A 20,858-nucleotide genomic window follows, 5' to 3' on the forward strand; every position below is an offset into this window, starting at 1 on the left:
TTAAGGCCAGCACAGACTTTTGTCTATCTGTCTGGAATAATTTCAGCTTAGATAAACTTAAAGCTGTAACTTTCTTCTCCTTGGGTATTTTATGTGGCTATGGTTTTGGAAGAGACTCATTATTTGCAGTAATTTTGTTCTAAAAGGTGGCTAAAAGTGCTAAATTGACCAATGCTGAACCACTGTTTCTAGGAGAAATACAGGGCTAGGTTCCTGTGAGCTCTGGTCACAACATTTTCATCAACCAATTGCTGTGTATCTTTATCTTACCTGTGTTTTTGTTGAAAGACACCTTATTTAATGTATATTTTTGATTCACTGAATTTACAGCCAACAGCACTATCATTCATTTCTCAGGTTCCCCTACAGATGTAAGGTACATCACAGTCTTCTTTACTTGGGAACATCAGGCAACAATTTAGCACCATGCTTGGGGACCATTTTAAACAACAAATTGCCAACAAAAATCACAAAAAATAGGAAAAGTGTGGCACTAACCAGATTGGAAAATTACTCTTAATTATAATACGAGAGTTGAAATGCAAAGGCAGGGGATTACTATCCATTTTTGTTGGGAACATGTATGATCAGCAATTCAGATTTTTCTAATCCCTGTACATCTAATCCCTGGGTGACCAGAAAGATGTCTTAAGTACTGATTTTGGGGTTAAGAACAAATTTCCTAACACAGAATATGTGAAAAATAGGACTTGACTGTATTTTTTAAAAAATCTTTTCACCTTTGAAGTGGACCAGAGTAATCCCAATATTGTGATGTTTGTCATCAAGTCAGGAATCTTTTTATTCAGGATTCATGTCAAGTACAGCAATCCTTATATATTTGTCAATGTGAAAAATCAAATTCATAGTTCACATTTATGTACACCCAGAATAGTTCAGTTCCTGTACTACTGGTATATAGAGATTATTTTTACTACTTGAAACAAAGAACCCACATTGCTGGGAACATTGGACAAATGAATCAGAAAACTTATTTTCAATGGTTTTCCCCAAGGAACCAGCAGGTATCAACAATATTCTCATAAACTGGATCAGAAATTTCTTGAAGCACTGTGATCAAGAGGAGAGTCAAACATTCCAGACTTTTATACAGAAAGTCTGGACCTCACAGACAGCTGGCCTCAAAATGGTTGCAAGGATGGGAGGCAGAGCCAGCAGAAGCAAAAGTGGGCTCTTCATGCTGCTTCCTCTCCTCCATTTTCCTCAGGCCTGTGTTCGCGGTTTCTACCATTCCGCCAGGTATCAGTCTCCGTTCTTCAATCATGCTCCGTGCCTTCCCTGGTCCCCTCTTGTCAAGTTCTCTCAGCCTCCCTCCTGCATCAGGACCTTCCTTTCCATGCCCACAGACACCCTCCTAGTCCAACCCTCCATCTCTACTTTCCAAACCCTCCTACAAGCGATGCCAATTGTCTTCTCCACCTCCACTTTGACTCTCACAGACAACTTCTTCCAAGATTCCCTCACAGAGAAACCTTCTGGGACTCCCTGTATGTACTAATGGAAACTCACACACCTCTGACTTCAAACTCCTCTCGCTATAGTGATCGTTCTTCCCAAAGTGATCCTAGATGCCTTTTCTCGTATTACCCATCGCTACTCTTCAACATGTGCTCCAAAATTTTAGGCAAATTCTCTTCCTTGTTTAAAACATGACCAAATTCCCCACCCCCATGCCAGGAGCCACCCTATGCCTTTTACCACATACACCTTCTTTCTATCTCTGTTATTTAAAACTGCACAGAATTAATGACTTTATTTCTTTTCTTCCTCACAACAAATGAAGATTTCTGTTCCCCAAACCTCTACCATTTTACTTTGGTATTAGTGGCATTTTTACATTTTGCTTTATACTAATTATTGTTGGTCTGTACCTTTCTTATCATTAATCCCCAATATCAGGGACATAAAACTTTCTTTTCCCCATAATTCATAAAGGAGGCCTTGCACAGAACAGGAACTCAACAAATATTTGTGGGACATGAAGGGTGCTCTTAACTCTTCCATGGTAATCTGGTAGTCATCTCTCTAGGTAGGACAGGAGGAAGGCAGGCAGGGATGCCACAGGGATTCTGTACCTGGGGCCACCACAAAAGGACCAGATGGGCCCAAATAAAAGTGAGGACTGTAATCCAGCTCTCAGATATCTAAAAGGATGCAGATCAATCTTAGAATTCAAGAGAAATGTAAGTTAATTTGATGAACTCTCTGGGATGCAGTATCGAACAGAATTGGAAATCCAGGAATTTCCATTAAAAGTTATCTGGAATTGCTGTGGATATATCAGAGCTGTTATGGTCTCCATAGGTCCTTGGCTCAGGGTTTGTTCCAGATGTGACAAAGTCATCTCAGGCTGACCATAATCCTTGGTCATCTCTAGTTGTGGGTTGACCAGAATTTAAGGTTTTGGGAAGATAGACATGTGAGGGAACTTGTCATGTAGTGGCAAAACCCTGATCCCTGTCCAAATTATCATTTTTCTTTAAATCTACTGTTAAGCTCAGTCAAAATGGCCTCCATTTATTTACTCCTAAATTATCCCTTGAGTCACTTTTTTGGGCGTTGGGTGACATGCCCAAATGTTCTGAGCTTCTCATCCCTCCAGAGCAGTCTCAGCCATCTGCTGGTGATGACCACGGACTGTCAGTGTTCCCTACTGCCCTGACTTTGTTGATTCCCTCTTGAGCATATGTGACAATGATACTCACTGAACCATACAGGGACTTCATGCAGGAGGAATAGGTGACGGCAAGGAAAGGACTTGGGTGTTGGTTCTTGACTGGTGAAGCACTCTGCCATCCAAGTGCAGGATTGAGAGCTGCACACCACGGGACTGAGTCCACAATGGCATGGGCCATGTCCACCCACAGCGAGTCCTCTTCCCAAACTTTACCTGAGCGGACATGTTTGTTTATTTATTTATTTATTTATTATTTTTGGCGGTGCTGGGGATCGAACCCAGGGCCTTATGCTTGCAAGGCAAGCACTCTATCCACTGAGCTATATCCCCAGCCCCTACATGTTTATTTTTTAAGTCTTTGCCTTTTCCCCCTAAATCTTCTCCTCCAATCTGTCCCTCCTCCCTCCCCAGGAAAAAACAAAACAAGACACAAAGGGAAGCAAGACAAAACCAAGAAAGTGGAGGGCATATTTCTTCCCCATTGTTCTACCATGTCAGACACCTCGCATCTGGCCTCCAGCACAACTGGCAGCAGAAGTGCTGACTTATCATGAGAAAGGCTTTTCTGGGGGACATGTGGCCTGGGCAGCAGTGACAGCAGAGGCAGGAAGTACAGGAAGTCTCATGAGATGGCCTGTTCTTGAACACTTGCCAGCCTGCTTCTGCAGACTCATGGGGTGAAGACAAATATCCAAGTTGCTGGGGAAGCTGTTAGAACAGAGCCCCGGTTCTCAGCTCTTTGAGGCTCATGGGTAACTGGCACAAGGGCACGGGGCACAACCGTCAGAGCTCTAGCCACGGCCTGTGGTGAGGTGCTGCTCGTTGAGATCCTTCTCATTTTAACAGCTCACGGCACTCTAAGCTTATATTGGCAACAAAGTGCTGCGGAGCGAGGCTTTCTCTGCTCCTGCTACACTGCACTGGCCCACGGGGAGACACTGCTGCTGTGTCCCTTGTGAGGTCACTTGAGAGAGGAGGGGACCAGAGTCTGTTTCTGTGATGTAGAAAGGCGACTGGTTATGAGGGGAAAGAGTCATGGTCTGGGTCAGAGACCCTCTGTGGAGACTCAGGATGGGATCCTATGGCCACGGTTTTGCGTTTCTCGGTAATTCAGCTAACTGGTCACATGAGTATAAGTTCTGGGATGAAGATGCTGACAGCAAGCCATCAGATTTTCAGAAGTTTTATCCCTTGTTTGAGAGAGAGAGAGAGAGAGAGAGAGAGAGAGAGAGAGAGAGAGAGAGACCAAGAGGGAGTGTGGCAAGAGATTTCTTTGGCTACATCTCTAGCAAATGTCATTTCCTAATACAGCAAGCTCCATTTGTAGAAATGGCTGGGTTCCCCAGAATAGCTAAAGCAATCCTTGGCAGAAAGAGTGAAGCAGGGGGTATCGCAATACCAGATCTTCAACTCTACTACAAAGCAATAGTAACAAAAATGGCATGGTATTGGTACCAAAATAGAAAGGTGGATCAATGGTACAGAATAGAGGACACAAACACAAACCCAAATAAATACAATTTTCTCATACTAGACAAAGGGGCCAAAAATATGCAATGGAGTAAAGATACCCTCTTCAATAAATGGTGCTGGGAGAATTGGAAATCCATATGCAACAGAATGAAACTAAACCCATATCTCTCACCATGCACGAAACTAAACTCAAAATGGATTAAGGACCTCGGAATCAGACCAGAGACCTTGCATCTTATAGAAGAAAAAGTAGGTCCAGAGCTTCAACTTGTTGGCTTAGGACCAGACTTCCTCAACAGGACTCCCATAGCACAAGAAATAAAAGCAAGAATCAATAACTGGGATAGATTCAAACTAAAAAGCTTTCTCTCAGCAAAGGAAACTATCAGCAATGCAAAGAAAGAGCCTACAGAGTGGGAGAAAATCTTTGCCAATCATACTTCAGATAGAGCACTAATCTCCAGAATCTATAAAGAACTCAAAAAACTCTACACCAAGAATGCAAATAATCCAATCGACAAATGGGCTAAGGAAATGAATAGACACTTTACAGAAGAAGATCTACAAGCAATCAACAAACATATGGAAAAATGTTGAACATCTCTAGTAATAAGAGAAATGCAAATCAAAACCACCCTAAGATTCCATCTCACCCCAGTTAGAATGGCGATTATCAAGAATACAAGCAACAACAGGTGTTGGCGAGGATGTGGGGAGAAAGGTACACTCATACATTGCTGGTGGGGCTGCAAATTAGTGCAGCCACTCTGGAAAGCAGTATGGAGACTCCTTAGAAAACTTGGAATGGAACCACCATTTGACCCAGCTATCCCACTCCTTGGCCTATACCCAAAGGACTTAAAATCAGCATATTACAGAGATACAGCCACATCAATGTTCATAGCTGCTCAGTTCACAATAGCCAGATTGTGGAACCAACCTAGATGTCCTTCAATTGATGAATGGATAAAGAAACTGTGGTATATATATACAATGGAATATTACTCAGCCATAAAGAATGATAAAATTATGGCATTTGCAGGCAAATGGATGAAACTGGAGAATATCATGCTAAGTGAGATAAGCCAATCTCAAAAAACCAAAGGAAGAATGATATTGCTAATAAGTGGATAATGACACATAATGGGGGGTAGGAGGGGTTAGTGTTAGGGTTAGAGTTAGGTTTAGGGAGGGGGGCAAGAATGGAGGAAGGAAGGACTGTATAGAGGGAAAAGAGGGGTGGGAGGGGTGGGGGAGAAGGGGAAAAAAATGGCAGAATGAATCAAACAACATTACCCTATGTAAATTTATGATTACACAAATGGTATGCCTTTACGCCATGTACAAACAGAGAAACAACATGTATCCCATTTGTTTACAACAAAAAAATAAATTAATTAAAAAAAAGTATTTCTGTAAAAGCATACTAATTGTGTGCAATCTAAAACAATGTTATAAGTTTAAAATAAACAATATAATTTTGTATGCACAAAAAAAAAAAAAAAAAAAAAGAAATGGCTGGGTTCCCCTGCAGGGGTTTGCTGAAAGCAGTGTTTTAAAGCCAATGTAGAGAGACTGGATCCAGGCCCAATACTCTGTCCCATCTAAAGACACCCAGGCATTGGACTGACACCTGTTTTCTGCTATCTCTGATCATCTGATGGCTCACCTTCAGAGCCAGGAACCTGGGATAATTTGCTCTTTCTTACACACACCCAAAGCACTGGACCAGCCTCAGCCTCCAAGGGGCCCAGAGGATGGCTTCCTTAAGCAACCTGGCAGGTCAATCTGATCTGTAGAGATGGTGAGAGGCGAGCCAAGTTGAAGAGATGGGACCTGAACCAATCATCACTTTCCTGAACCTTATGTTCTGAGAATGTCCTCTGCCACGTCACTTTTCCCTGGGCAGGAAACGTGAGAGAGACTGAGTGGTTCACGGTCCTGGAACTGGGCCTGTGATCAGACTAGGACTGGGGCCTCCACATTGGAGGTTCAGATGAGGATTTTTGACTCACACATCGAAGATGTTGAGATGCCTCTAACCGGCTGGTGGGCATGGTTAGAAGGTTCCCATACTGCTGATACTTTGGACAGAAGCATTAAAAAACTGAATTACAAAATAAAATTGATGATAATACTTAACATGTCTTTCTAAGGAAGACTTAACTAATATGAAATGGATTCCGTCCTCCCTGTTCCCCACTTGCTGACTTGGTGACATGCACCATCTAGCTCACTCTTCAATCTGCCATCAAGCTCTAATGGAAAGGATTTCTCTAACAGACATCAATTCAAGATTTAATACAATTAAATCTATATTTTTAAAATGTTTTCCAAAATCTTGGTGTGATTCATTTATTTCAGACAAGAGGGGGGATCCAGCTTCTGTTGGGCAGGGGTGGGGGTGCAGGGTTTTCATCAGTACATCTCTTTGGGCAAATGGTAAATGCCAGCTTTTGCCACCACCACCACCACCACTGAGAACACAGAAACATACAAGAAAACTTGCCACACAGGTAACCTCCAGTCCGGTCAGACAGATATTTAATAATCCAGGTATATCAGCAAGGGTCATTTTTAAAAGTTGCTTGTTTTGTTTTCTTTAAAGTAAAAGCCTTTTTATAAGTAATACTAACATTTTTTTAACAGGCCATGATAAAATTTTCAAAATTTTGGGTCTCTGCCTATGACAAATGTATTTCTAAACACTCAAGTGACAATATTTTCTGCAAAATGATGTTGGCATTGTGTAAGACTTTCACCTACCTTATCTGACCCTTAGGACAACCTTAGGGGGTAAATTTGTCCCAATTTTATCATCCCTACTTTAATGTGGATCAGGGTGTTACAACTGGCTGATCATCTGTATGTTGTCCAGGGTTGGTACTGAACTCTGATGGAAACAGAGCGCATGACCACAGGACACCGAGTGACTACCAGATCGGCTCATCTTGAGCTGGGGCCTGTCCTAATCATTGAGCTTCAGGGTCCCTGTGTCCAGCAAGGATTCTTTATTTAGTGGGAAGCACGTGGTGTACAGGCAGGAACAGAGGTCACGAGCCAGCTGTACGGCCCCCCCTGCTGCACAGGAACTCCCAGGTCTATACGGACAGTTCTTGACAACTGGCTAAAAGGGATCAAGCAGTCCCGGCTTGCTTTGCAGATGGATCGGCTTAGTACTTAGGAGCCAGTGGAATGTCGAAGACGGCTGCACTCTAGTCTCACTTAGGCTCGACCTTGGAAATGACAGGGGCAAGAGAAGATTCTTACACATAACCATCAGCTTCGTCTGGAGGGAAAAGAGGTCTGAAGTTAGAATCCATGCAGACTCATTCTGGAGGGTAACGCTCACAGGAATGATCTTTGGCGTCTCACTCAGTCAGAGGTTTGGGATTTTCCTTGGCAAAGAATAAGTTGTGTTCCTTTGGGGGCAACTTTTCTTTGCCCAGGACAAATCTGGCACATTGCTGAGGCCGGCTAGGGCCCCCATAGGCTTTGGAATCCTCCCTCTCCTCCTAGGGACTTGATGGCCCAGGATGCAGAAGGTACATAGTCCACATGGAGGACACGCCAAACACAAATCACTTCTGAAATTCTATCTGCAGCTCTGGGTTAGGGCCCCACTTGGCACAGACTTCTGAGAAGCCGGAACAAGGCCATGTGTTCTCTGTACCAGGATTAGCTAAGAATAATACAAATCTATTGTAAACACACTTTGGGACATGGGGAAAGTGTGTTTAAATTTGTTTGTAACTGGTCAAGAGTTGGCTTGGGGAGGGGTGGGCAGAGAAAGAGAAGGAGGAGATTCCTCAGTTAGCCACTGGATTAGCAAAGTAACTTAAATATTTCAGATTGCAATTTGGTCCATAGTGATCAGGGGAGAATGAAAAACTATACTGAGATTTTCTATAAAAAATTACTAACCAAGAAGTGCCCTTTCTTTATTATGGAAAGACAAACTGGCTTAGGAAGCAGAATCTTTCTTGATTCTGTAGCTACCTCAAAATCACCAAGCCCCCAGGAAAGCAAAATCAAAAAGGGTTGAGGGACCGTGAGGGTTCTTTAATTTTTTCATTTGAAAATTATTTTTATTAAAGTATATTTGACAAAGAATTTTTATATTTAAAATGTGCCATGCAATTCTTATAAAACTAAATTGGCACATAAACATGTGAGATAATAACAGTGATCATAACAACAAATTAACAATGATAAAGTAAAACTATTTTCTGTGGTTTTCAAACTTTAGGTAAGAGATATTTGGGGAGATTTTAAAGAGAGATAAATCCTGAGCTCTATTCCCTGACATTTAGATTTCATCATTCTGGGAAGGGGGAGCTGTAACTTTAAAGAGTTCCTAGGAAACTTAATGTGCAGAACCATTGAACTAGTCTAACCCTTGACCTACCACCCGGTGATTTCTGTCTCCACAGAATGTTTACTGTGTAGGAGGGTGGTGTGGCGGCGATGCTAAAAACCATCAAAAAGAGCTCTATAGAAACCAGATAAACTGAAGGTTATTCTTCAATGACAACCAATGAAGCTCTATATGGATAAAGATCTGGCGAACTTTTCAAAACACATTATTGCATTAAAATCCACATTTCAAGTATTGATGTCAAATTGTTTGGTAATGATCAGATAACAATGGCCAGGTGCAGGGGCACATGCCTGGAGTCTTGGCTCCTGGGGAGGCTGAGGCAGGAGAATTGCTTGCACCCTGAAGTTTGAGACCACACTGGGCAACATAGTGAGACCCTGTCTCTAAAGAAATGAATGACGAATGGATATAAGTAAGGTTAGTGTTTCACGATTTCTTTGAGTTGAGTTCTATAAATGGCCAATAAAACTTCCTGTTGGAGGTGCCAATGGTGGAGGGGCACAGTTCTGCGAATGCTGTCGCAGAGGGCTTTCAAGACACTTCCTGCTCTCCATGAATGACCACAGCAGGAGATCGTATGGACATCACTTTGGTCCAGAATCTAGGGGATGTGGATTTTTGTTCTCTTTCTGACACCATCAAATTCGTGAGTTATGTATATGAGAATCCTTTTCATCTTTAAAATGAAATAATGATGATGATTTTAATAAATTGAAAGAAATTGGGTTTAAAATGAAAGATTTATTAACCTTCCAAAGAGGTTCACTTTTTTTTTCTTTTACAAATAAGAGAAACAAGTGTTATCTTCCCATTTCATATACAGCAGTACCAAAATGATTTGAGCCACAGATGAGGCCAAGACAAAGAAAATGTTGGTGGCCCATTCCTGGGTCAGGAACACTCTTTACATTAGACAGAGGCCTTCAGTTCTTTCATGTATCTAAAAGCACCCTTGGTCATTCTACATCAAAATTTCCCTGACCATACAGTGAGAAAGGATTATGCCTTTACTGAGTATGTATTTTTTTCAGTTAAAGTTGTGTGTGTATTTTGAAAATTAAATTGCAAATTACACAGCAAAACACTACTTGTCTTTGCTAAGTCAGGAAGCACCTCCCAAGTACTCCAAGCTAGACTACGTTTGCTACTGTGATAAGGGTGAATAGCTGAAATGCATAGCTTTGAGATTTCTAAAATCGTGTCCTCTTCTCTTCTGGAACATTTCCTAACAAAAGATTACCTTGGTTCTAGCTTCTTAAGAGTCAATGAATAAAGGAACTGAGCTGTTTCAAGTTGGGAGGGCAAAGGGATGACCAGATTTCATGAAGAAATAAAAAACAACAATAAGATATGGCTTCAGATTTGCTCAGGTAAAATCAAGAGTAAATGAACTGAAATAGCAGTGGAGACAATTTTGATTAAAAAATATTAATGATACAAAAATGAAAAAGGAGTTGTGTGTTTCTTAGTGCCCTAGTTCCCCTAAGTGTTGAACAGGGAACAGTATCTCTATGCAAAGGGGCTGAGATGCCTGAACAGATTAGAAGTCCTGAGATCCGGGTTTTCCTTGCTGATCTTACTGAGACACAGCAGAAGCTCAACCTTCTTGCAGTAATTGTTGGCAGAGCTCCACCCCACACGCCCTTCCCAAAGGCACACTCCTACCCAGAATCCCCACCACCATTTCCATTTGACTTGGGGCTTTTTGGACTTTCCTCCAAGAATACACTTCTTTCCCAAAGACAGCAGAAGCCCTCAGCGCCTTATCTCCATTTCAGGAGGACATCAGGAGTTCACTAACAATCATGGGCTGGGACTCGGGAGAACTGGGTCCTGACTGGCTATACTGAATGACCATGAGACGGGCAAGTTGCTTTGCCTGCTGCGTCTTGTCATCATCACCTGTATCGTGACGTATATTTGACTAGATAATCTCTGAGATCCTTTCAGCACTGACATTTTATAATTTACGATAACCTGTGTGTTCCCTGTGTACAACTGACTTGGGTTCCAATAAGGTCACACAATGGTAACTGCTGCTTCATGGGCTCCTGCATCCTCCACCCATCCTGTGAGATCTCTGCCCAAAATTTATTTCCAGGAATCCTTAGGGATCTTTTGCATGTGCTCATGTGGCCCCTCATGGCTTCCTCTTCTGTGTCCCCTTGATTAACATTCATTGTCTGAAAAGTCATGTAAGGGTCCTTAATCGCACTGCCACCAGTGTCCTCCACAATGGTGCTGATGCCTGCCAGTGGTATTGCCCCCAAACGTCTCCAGAGCTATCTAAAAGCAGTTGCAATCTCAGAAGACCTCAGTGTACCCCCAGTGCCACAGCTTCAGTAAGGAAGCAGATATAGGTTGCCTCTTTCCACTGTTACCCTTGGTCACCTGGCATCCAATGGAGGTTTACATCCCTTCCAGCTGCTGAAAACTGGCTGTTGTAGTTTCGGTTTGCAGCTCTTCTTTTCCTGGGGCCCTGGATGGGGTCCACCGATGTTGAGAAACCCAACCCCACTCCACTCCCGGGTCTGCACTACTGCCATCAAGATCCCCTTCCAGAGTGACCCTTGTCCCCATCTTTTTACTCACACATGCCCAGATAGGTCTGAATTGCTGAACTGAGCCCTATTTAGACCAAAGTGGGGGATATCAATATGCTATTTAAAGAGAAAACTAAAAAAGTAAAATCACAGGAATTTTGAAGCTATTCATCTTGAAGACTATTCATGGAAACAGGGAAAATAAACACAGTATCCTTGAATATATACCCTCCACATATAGGCTTGGGCTATTGTTTCCTTCATAATGACAATTCACCTCTGGGAGTTTAGCATGGGGCACTCAAGTCTGCTCAGCACAATCAACACGGGGCTGTATCAGGCATCAGGAGGAAATGAGAACAAAGCTGTATTGTCAGCGAGCCCAGGGGTGACCCAAACACAGCAGAGCTGCAGAACATTATTTTGGAAACTATTTCCTCCAAGCCGCCTGTGATGGCTAAGGCTGATTCTTGGTCAGACTTGACTGGAAGAGGAAACTACTTAATCTGCTGAGAAGCCTGCATATTGTTATTGCATTAAGGAAACCAAGAGGGAAGCACAGGTAATGGTGTGAGCCACAGCTCGGGGGAGAAAGCCCTTGCTCTGCCTTGCTCTGCCTCCTCCTCAAACTCCTCCCTAGGGGGAAGTGCTCTTTTAGCTCCATGGGCAGATATCATTAGAAGAAAGATTGATTTGACTTACACACACCTACCTTTTCACCTGCTGGTTTGATTAATTGGCGGTCCATGAGAATTGAAAATCACAAAGGCCAAGTGGTGACCCAAGATATGTACCCAGGATCTTTAGAATGGAGTGGTTGGGCTGGAAAAATAGTCAATTAGTCATCTCAAGGGGTCTGTCATCAATGAGATGCGTCAGCCCTTCTGCCTCTCTTGACACTCCCGTGGCCTACCCCAGAGCAGTGCCCTGTTACAGGGCATCGTGAATGTGTGTTTGAGCCACAACTTGAATAAGATTCAATTTCTCTGGAATCATGGTATTTTGAGAATTTTATTAAAATTTTTTCTTGTTACTAGTAAATCAATTCCTTTTTTTGGGTACCGAGGAGTTACCCAGGGGCACTTTACCACCGAGTCATATCCTCAGCCCCCTCCACTCCCCCTTTTTTTTTTTTTAATATTTTTGTGACAGGGTCTCATTACATTGCTGAGGTTGGACTTGAACTTGCCATCCTCCTGCCTCAGCCTCTGGTCACTGAGATTACAGTCATGGACCACCATGCCCAACATAAATTCCTTTTTTAGGAGTTGCGGAAGAATCCTGCAAAAGGGGAAGAATCCACGGTCAGTGCGTGGATAACAGTGGTTTCTGGGAGTCATTCATTCCGCTGTTTTTCACTCCCTGTCCACCCATTCACTCAACACACACCCGTGGAGCCCCTGTTACAAGCTAAGCAGGTACAGTGTCAGGAATAGAGACGGGTGAGCCAAAGAGACAGGCTTGCTGCTTTCTTGGCTCTTGCAGCCTAGAGGAGGAGACAGACGAGTATGACACAAATAAATTATGTAATTGTAATAGAGGCGCCCGCTCGCAGGGGAAACACAGGGTGCCACGAAAATAAACAGCAGGAGTGGCGGAGGGTCAGGAAATTTCCATGAGGAAAGCTGAGCCCTAAAGGATCAGCCAGATACAGGAGGAGCGTGGGGCAACAATTCAAGCAGGAAACCATAGCAAGAGTGCAGAGGAAGGCAGGTGAAAATCTGAATCTCATAGAATGGAAACCAACAGTGAAGAGCTAGTAAACAAAACTAAACTGACAGAAGGCAAAAACAAAATAAAAGCAAAGCACAATAGGGCAGAAATTTGCTCCTGAAAGTGGCCTTGGAGAGCACAGGCAGGGTCTCTCCATCCATTCTGGCTTCTGCCTGGCCCTCATTGAGGGCCATAGTCATTTTGGGGAAGCAGGAAGTCAGGTCCTTTGTTAGACATCACCAAGATGGTACCCTGAGGCAGGCAGATGTAATGAATTACAATGTGGTTATCAAGTGGCACCGGTGGCCAAGTTGGAGGTAGGGATAAAACTAAAATGACTGAGTACTGGGGACACGGCAGGCAATGCTGAGGTACTTCGTGTTCCTTATTTCATTTAACATTCCAATCGGTCTGCATGGTGGATAGTATGCATCTTATGTTCTAGAGAGGAAATGCAGACCTGAGAAGGTGAGTGACCTGCCCAGAGAGTTGATGATGGAGATGAGCCTGCTCAAGTTGGGTTGGCTTCCATGTCTGGGGGTTTCCATACTCTTTTTGCTTTGCTTCCTTAGAGGGGCCACAGAACTCATCTGGTCCAGGTCTCTTCTTTTCTAAAAGAGGAGATGGGGGATCACAGGCTTAAAACACTCTCACAAAAGGCCTAGGAGCTAGTGGCAAATGAAGACTAGACCTCTGGTTCCCCATTGTGAATCCATACATCTTTCCTATTTGTTGCTGTTTCAATACACACAATAAAAAATCACTTTTAATTTGTCAGGATGCCAGAAATACAAATAAACTCATCATTTTTTTTTTGAGTTTCAGCCCTGTTTCCCTGCCCCCACAAAAATTTCAGTATTGAAACATGTAGTGAGAATGTCCTATTAAAAAATAAAACCCTACTAAATGACATATTTTGTAACAGAGCAATCACACTTTACTGCATTAGTTTGGATTTTTGTATTTTGAGCTCTTTTAAAGCAGGGCATGCTTGCATTAAACAACTATTTGTGCCTTTTCTATAATATTCTATATTCATCTAATAAAATACAAAGTATCTATATAACTGGTTGGTTTCTCTAATAAAATCTCATATCCAGAGTAATATCTTGGTTCAAACCTTGAATCAGTGAAACAATATTCTGGAATAGGAAGATAGAAAATGGCAACCGTGGCTTCATCAGAGGTGAATCCCACATCTGCCGTCATAGAGTTGCTTCTAATTAGTTTCAGCTTTAAACATGACATTCTGGCCTCCAGTTCTGCATCTGGGAAATGAAAAAAAAAAAAAAAAAATTGTACCAGGTGGTCTGTATCCACTTTTGAAGATCAAAGAGATGAGGGCACCTGGAGGTATATTCACAACTAACTCACCTTCTCACCTGTGGTCCGTAACCCCCAGGCGCCATGCTCACCGGCTGGGCGCCTTAATTTTAATTCTTGCCTTCCCTGCCAGGTTTTAGAAATACTGAAGAGAACGTCTGAGATTTTCAATTCCTGGGCCTGAGCGCCCCCTAGGCACACAGAGGTAAACTGTGACAGCCTTAGAAGAAATCAGGATTCTGGAAAGTGGATATCTAAGGTCAGCACCAAATCCTTGAACTTCCCTGTTTGTAGTATGAGGCAAACTCTGCGGGACTTTCCTGACTTGCACAGGGAAGGCGGGAGGTTGGAAGGACAAGAGGGAGTAGGAGGCAGGCCCTGTGGTCAGACCGGCCCCGCAGGGCTCTGCAGGGCCGTCCTTGTAATGCTGGGGTTAGAATGGAAGCAGGTGAGCTGGAGACCCATCAGAGGCTGCCCAGTGCAAAGACCCTGTGGCCACACAGTGAGTGTGTGGTGGAGACATTTGCTGTTAGAACAGAGAATAATCCCAAGTTAATACATGTCAATTACTGTGTTGCTTGCCTTGTCTTCCTGTTTTCCCAGTAAATACCATGTGTGCATTTCCACGGGGACTTTATCTTTGTCTATGGTCCATTTTGCTGTTTCCTTCACTTCTTTCACTCTTTTGTATACATGCCTCCTATACTCAAAGTCCACATAACAGTTTTTTTGTGACATGGCTGTATTATAGCAAGACACTTCTTGAGAAATAGAGCACATGTGTGTCCATGGGTGTGTGTGTGTGTGTGTGTGTGTGGTCTATGTCACTGTGTGATTGTGTGTCTCTGTACGGTATATGTGGCATGTGTGCAGTGTGTATCTTTGTGTCTCTGTGGTATATAGATGTGATGTGTGTGTATTCTGTGTGTGCAGTAGGCATGTTCTCTCTGTGTGTACGTGTGTGTTGTGGATGTGAGTGTCTCTTGGTGTGGTGTGTATGTTTGTGTCTCTGTTTGTGTGGTCTGTGCTTTGTGTGTTCACTCCAGCTCCTTCAGTCTAGATTCTGGGCTCTTCTCTCAGGCCTCGGCATCTGTGACCGAAAACAAGACCTCCCAGGAACGGTGCTTTGGCCTATCAGAGTGCGGGAAGCACTTTGCGTGGTGGGCCTTTGAGAGCCTGCACAGTCACGCTGCACCTGGGGGCATGCCCTCCAACCATCTGCAGGGGACGGTGGCAGTCATTATCAGCAGGGTCAGGATGCCCAAGAGCCATTATCACAGGCACCAGAACTTGGCACGTGAGCTATGTTTTTTTTTTTTTTTTTTTTTTTCCCTAAGATATAGTTTCATTCTCTATTAAAAGAAAAAGAAAGAGGAAAGTGGAAAGAAAAACCTCTTGGGCGAATCAGTTGTCAAGTCTCCCCGGGCCTCTCCTCAGCCACACTGCAGAAGCAGGAAGAGGTGGCACCAGACCAAACCCACACCAGCCGCGGCCTTTCCCCTCCACTCAGGCCCCAGTTCCCTGCTTGATGTGAGCACGCCCACAACGGGCATGTCTCCTCCATGTCCCTCACAGTCGGCCTTCCACCTCCCGGTTTGGGTCCTACTCAGAAGGTGAAGACACCGTCTTTAAGTCACAGCCTCCTAGGGTAGTTTTCTGTTTACTGTCCCCCTGAATCAATTCCTCCAACATTCACTGAACAGTGGTGGCCCACACTGGGCTAGAGAAAGGGAGGAGTAGACAATATGGTCGAGAGTGTGGCTTAGAATAAGACAAGGAGGTTCACCACTAAGTTCACCACTGACTCTGCACCCAGAACAGACAAGGTAACTTCCTCCTTTGTGAAATAAGACTGACCACACCGGGTTGCTGAGTGGCCAACTCAGCGTGGAGTACTTAGTGAGAACTAATAATAATTTCTAATAATTTTGCAAGCCCCTTATTTCTGAATTAAACTCCTTCCTACTTAATATAAATAAAGCAATTTCTGTTCCTTAGTTGAATCCTGATGAATACAATTAGTATCATTTGTATCTAGAAGGCCAAACTAAAATCATGATAACTACTATGCTTTGGTTATACCAAAAGTTCAGATTTTTACAGATGGTATAGAATTTCATTTTCTCAGAAAATCATGCAACCATGAGGGGGCCTAATCTGGGTGTGAACCTAGATCTTTCTGCCTAATTAGTCTGGATGCCTATTACAGGCCACTGTTCCTTCTCTGGAGGAGTTCACAGTTCACAAGGATGTATCCAGGTCAACAAATAGCTCCAGCACAGGGTGGAAAGTGCTGGAAAGAGCTGTGGCCCAGGGCTTTTGGAGCCTGAGCTTCCTACCTGAGCTCAGGGCTTGGAGGTTCAACCTGGTGTCTGCTTTCCACCTTGGCATGGGATCTCAATGTCTAGACTCCTTATGATGTTGGGGGCTTCTACCTTGTAACTCCAATGTTTGCAGAGGTGCACATCAGTCCTTCTGCTGGATGAATCATCGCAGATCCTAGAACATTAGCTCTCCTGTAGGTCTCAGGTACAGTTTACCACTGAATTATATCCATAGTCCTTTATTTTATACTTTTTAAAATTTTGAGGCAGGTTCTTACAGGCCTTGATCTTGATCCTCCTGCTGCAGCCTCCCAAGTAGCTGGTATTACAGGTGTGCCCCACAGTACCTGGCTGGACATCTTTAGGCTTCCCCTCTGCTTCCTAATGCCTGAGTGAGGAGCTGGCCTTGTTCTCCCCAGCTGGACATGGAGTATCAACCCAAACTGTGGCATCAGAATTGGTGGAAGCAAGGTCCTGCTGAGAGGGTGTGGCCAGATGTAGGGACTAGTCTGACTTCCTGACTTTCCCCTTCTTTCCCAGGTTTTACTGCCACCCTCTAATTTTTGTGGTATGGGACATGTAGAGTTTTATGATTTGGACACTCAGGAGCCTAACATTTGAGCACATTTCCACTGCCTAGGCCCTGCATATAAATGGCTCCTGTCCCTCCACATTCATCTCCATTGCCACACCCCCAGCAGTGTCCTGGGCAAGGAGTCAGGCAATTGCAGGAGTCCTGCTGCCAAAATGACTGTCAGATGATGTCAGAGAGACCACCGCAGACATGCACCTCAAATTGCCCCAGGTCACATAAGACCAAAAATACTACAGCCCACAAAAAGAGGGCCTAGAATTGTTTAGCTTCCAGAAGGTGAGCAATCGGAGAGAAATTGTGGTGGAGATGATGAAGCAGTCTCACACTAATGACACTAAAATTTACATGCACATGGTATTTGGTAATTCTAAAAACTCTCATCCGTGTAATTCTGCAGACTTCTCAGAGTAACAGGGTAGTGAAGTAGGCAGAGAAAGACAATAGACCTGAAATTTGGTGTCAAGGTCCTCTGATCTCAAATCTAGCTCCCCAGTGACAATCAAAACACATATAGTACAAAGTAACATAAATTTTTAAAAATCTATAGCAAAAGTTACCCAATACTGGTCTGTATTTGCTTATGCAAGAGCTCAGCCTCCTTAATTCTTCTGATTAGTCCTGGGAGTCCCTAGGAGATATTTCACAAGTGCTGAGGAGCAACGCCACTCACAGAAGTTTCCTTGCTGGTGACTCTCCTGATTCTGCTGGCCCCTCTGAATGTCACATCACCCTGGGCTGTGACTCAGGACCCAACCACACTGCCATCCACTGCCTGGAGCAGGCTCTTTCCTGACACTTCACCAGGGCCAGCAGTTTCTTGGTAGCAGTTTCGAGTCCACAAACTGTAGAGGATATTTGGTGGTCTAGGACAGCACAAGGCATGGTGGCTCCCTCTTCGTGGAGTCACACTTTTCTAGAGGCTTCCAAGGTGGTGTTATTATGACTCTGGTATGCCAGAGGTAGATGCAGACAGTTTTCATGCCCTGAGGAGGGCGGGCTTGGGACAGATGAGCACAACAGCCAGGAAGCTCTCCTCGGTTTGTTCCGTGTCTCCACAGCATGGCTTGATGGCTCGCCTCTCAGTCTGCCGATCTCTCAGTCAGTCTGAACCCAGGAACCAAAGGGAGTCAAAGTACTCTTTTGGATAGATACTCTTTAAAGAGGCTTTAATTGCAGATTCGTGTGCAGAGATTGTGTGAACCACTTACCCATTTCTTTCAGGGAAGCTTCTGGCAAAACTAAACTATATTTCAACCAGGACTGATAGTGACACAGTCAAGATACAGACCATTTCCATCACCACAAAAAACCCTCACATAGCTCTTTATGTTCCTTCCCCAGTCCCTAATCCAGGGCAACCACTCATCTGTTTTCTGTTTCTAGAATCTTGTCATTTCAACAAGATTACACCAATAGAATCAAGTACATGACTTTCTGAACTGGTTTTCTTCACACCACATAATTCCTTAACTTTCTGAAGATTCACTGAAGTTGTTTCATTTATTGCTGAGAGGTATTCCACTGTAAAGAAGTTACAGTCTGTTTAATCACTCACTTGGTGGAGGACATCTGGGCTGTTTCCAGTTTTTGATTATTAAGAATGATCTGTTATTTTACAGGCTTCTTTATGAACATAAGCTTTCATTTCTCCAGGACAAATGCCCAGGAGTGCAATTGCTGGTCTCACGTTTACTTTTACAAAATTTGATAAGTTATTTTCTAGGGTGTCTGTACCATTGAGCATCCCCATCAGGCATGAATGGATGATCCAGTTTTTCCACATTCTTGCCAGCAAAGTAAACTTACTCACCAAATCACTAGGGGCACTATGACAATGGGAAATCCTGCAGGGGACACAGCATGAGCCCTAACCCCAGCAGCCTCTTCAGTTCTGTGCAAATTCATTTCTATCCAGCTTGCACCCTTATTTCTCTGACCATGTTCAGACAGGCCTGAAACTTTAGCAGTGACCAGCCAAGACAGTACAAGGTCCTCTCTACATAGTGAGATGTTTGAGGATTTTATCCTCTAGTTCCTTCCAAAGAACTGCCCCTTTCCATATGCCCTGCTGAAAAATAGGCCTCAGAGACCAGTTTGCCCCAGGAGAACCTGACCCACCCATCTGACGGGAGAGGTTTTGTGTGAGTTAGTCAGTCCAATCCCTTAATTCCATGTCTGCTACTTTAAACCCTTGCCTGATGGCTCTGTCCTATAGCAACAGTTCCCACAGGGCAAGTTCCAGTGCACACCATTCCTTTCACCCTAGCAGGACAGCTTCCTTCACTGGGCACTGTTTTAGGTGCTGTGGATTAAAGTGCAAACCATCAAGTAAGGTTCCTTCTCTTGTGGATATTTCATTATATGAAGGAGGCATGGATAAAAATGAAGTGAGTTTATTTCATGTGATGATAAATTCTACAAAGATTATACACAGGATAATGTGAGAGACAGTGGAAGAATGGAGAACTCTCCCAGGACCTGAGATTTGTCAGTATCAGAATTTCTGCAGGCTTCTTTTTTTCCAAAGCTAATCATTATCATTTCTTCCACCATTTTTTTTTTATGTGATATGCTTTCTGATCCCTGACCTCGTATCCAAAAGTTCTTTTATTTGTTAAAGATCCTTGGATAATTCGATTCTTTGAATTAAACAACATTACATCAAGTATGGTATGTATGCTACAGATACAGTGAAGATGCTTCCTTCCTTAATTGGGATGCTATACCTTTACAGATGCAGCCAAGGCCACAGAGACCCATTGGAAGGCCCCATTCTTGTTGATTTCTTGTTCTGCTGTGATTAACATTCCTGGATCCTTTTCAAGTGAATACTGAAAGTTAAATCATCCACATCTTGCACTAGTTTAAATTACTTTCAAAAGTGAGGGATTTACAAATACACACATCAAGTGTTGTATTTCTAGCTTCAGCTTGCCAGATACTTCTGCCACTTGAGTCTGTCATTGAACATATGAGGCATCTCTCCCAGCTCGAGGTCATCTGTCAATGCGATAACATGGGGCTCAGACCAACTTTCAAGTAGCAAAGAGGAGGGAGCATGAAGGCTCACCTCACCTCTGGACTAACACGGTCCACTGACGCCTCTTGGGGCTTAGTTGCTTGGTAAATTAGGGTGTCATCTTGGGTTTCCACATCCTGTACCTGAGAATATTGTGAGAGCTTTGGCAAGTAGTTTTGCTCAGATTAAGCTAAACTACATTACCTGTTGGGTCATTCCATCAGAGAAGTAAATGAGGGTTTGATGGGACTCGTTCTTAGTGATCCCAAGTTGGCTTCTAGCACTTTGGTCCCTGTTTGTTACATTACGCTATCCACCTCCAGAAACTGGCCTAGAATTTTTCTTGTTCTTCCTACTGTAAACACAACTAGAATAATAATCTTTGTTGTTCTTGGGGCTTTGTGAAAGCCAGTTTTTCTTGAAACTGTTATTATGGGGCTTTGGCTATCTTCTTGTGTTAATTCTTTTAAAATCTGAGTGTCCCAAACAGCCACATTGCTAATTGCACGCACACACACATGCACACAAGGTTGGGTTACTTATGACTCTTTAATATAAACATCAATTTTTACAATCTTTCAAGCCCTTTGAGGTGCCCTGCCTTTTGGAGTTATCAACACAGAATCATTTATATTTTTCTGTTTCTGAAATCATCTTTTCCAAAGTTTAACATAGATAATCAACTCTCTTTCTTAACTACATGGTCTTTAAAACAGCATGGGCATTCTTCATCAATCTAAGAGGCCAGGTTAATAATTGGGCTTGGAGTCAGGTAGCTCTAGATTGGGC

Source organism: Sciurus carolinensis, chromosome 12 (assembly GCF_902686445.1).
Source record: "Sciurus carolinensis chromosome 12, mSciCar1.2, whole genome shotgun sequence".
In the NCBI taxonomy this organism is placed as follows: domain Eukaryota; kingdom Metazoa; phylum Chordata; class Mammalia; order Rodentia; family Sciuridae; genus Sciurus; species Sciurus carolinensis.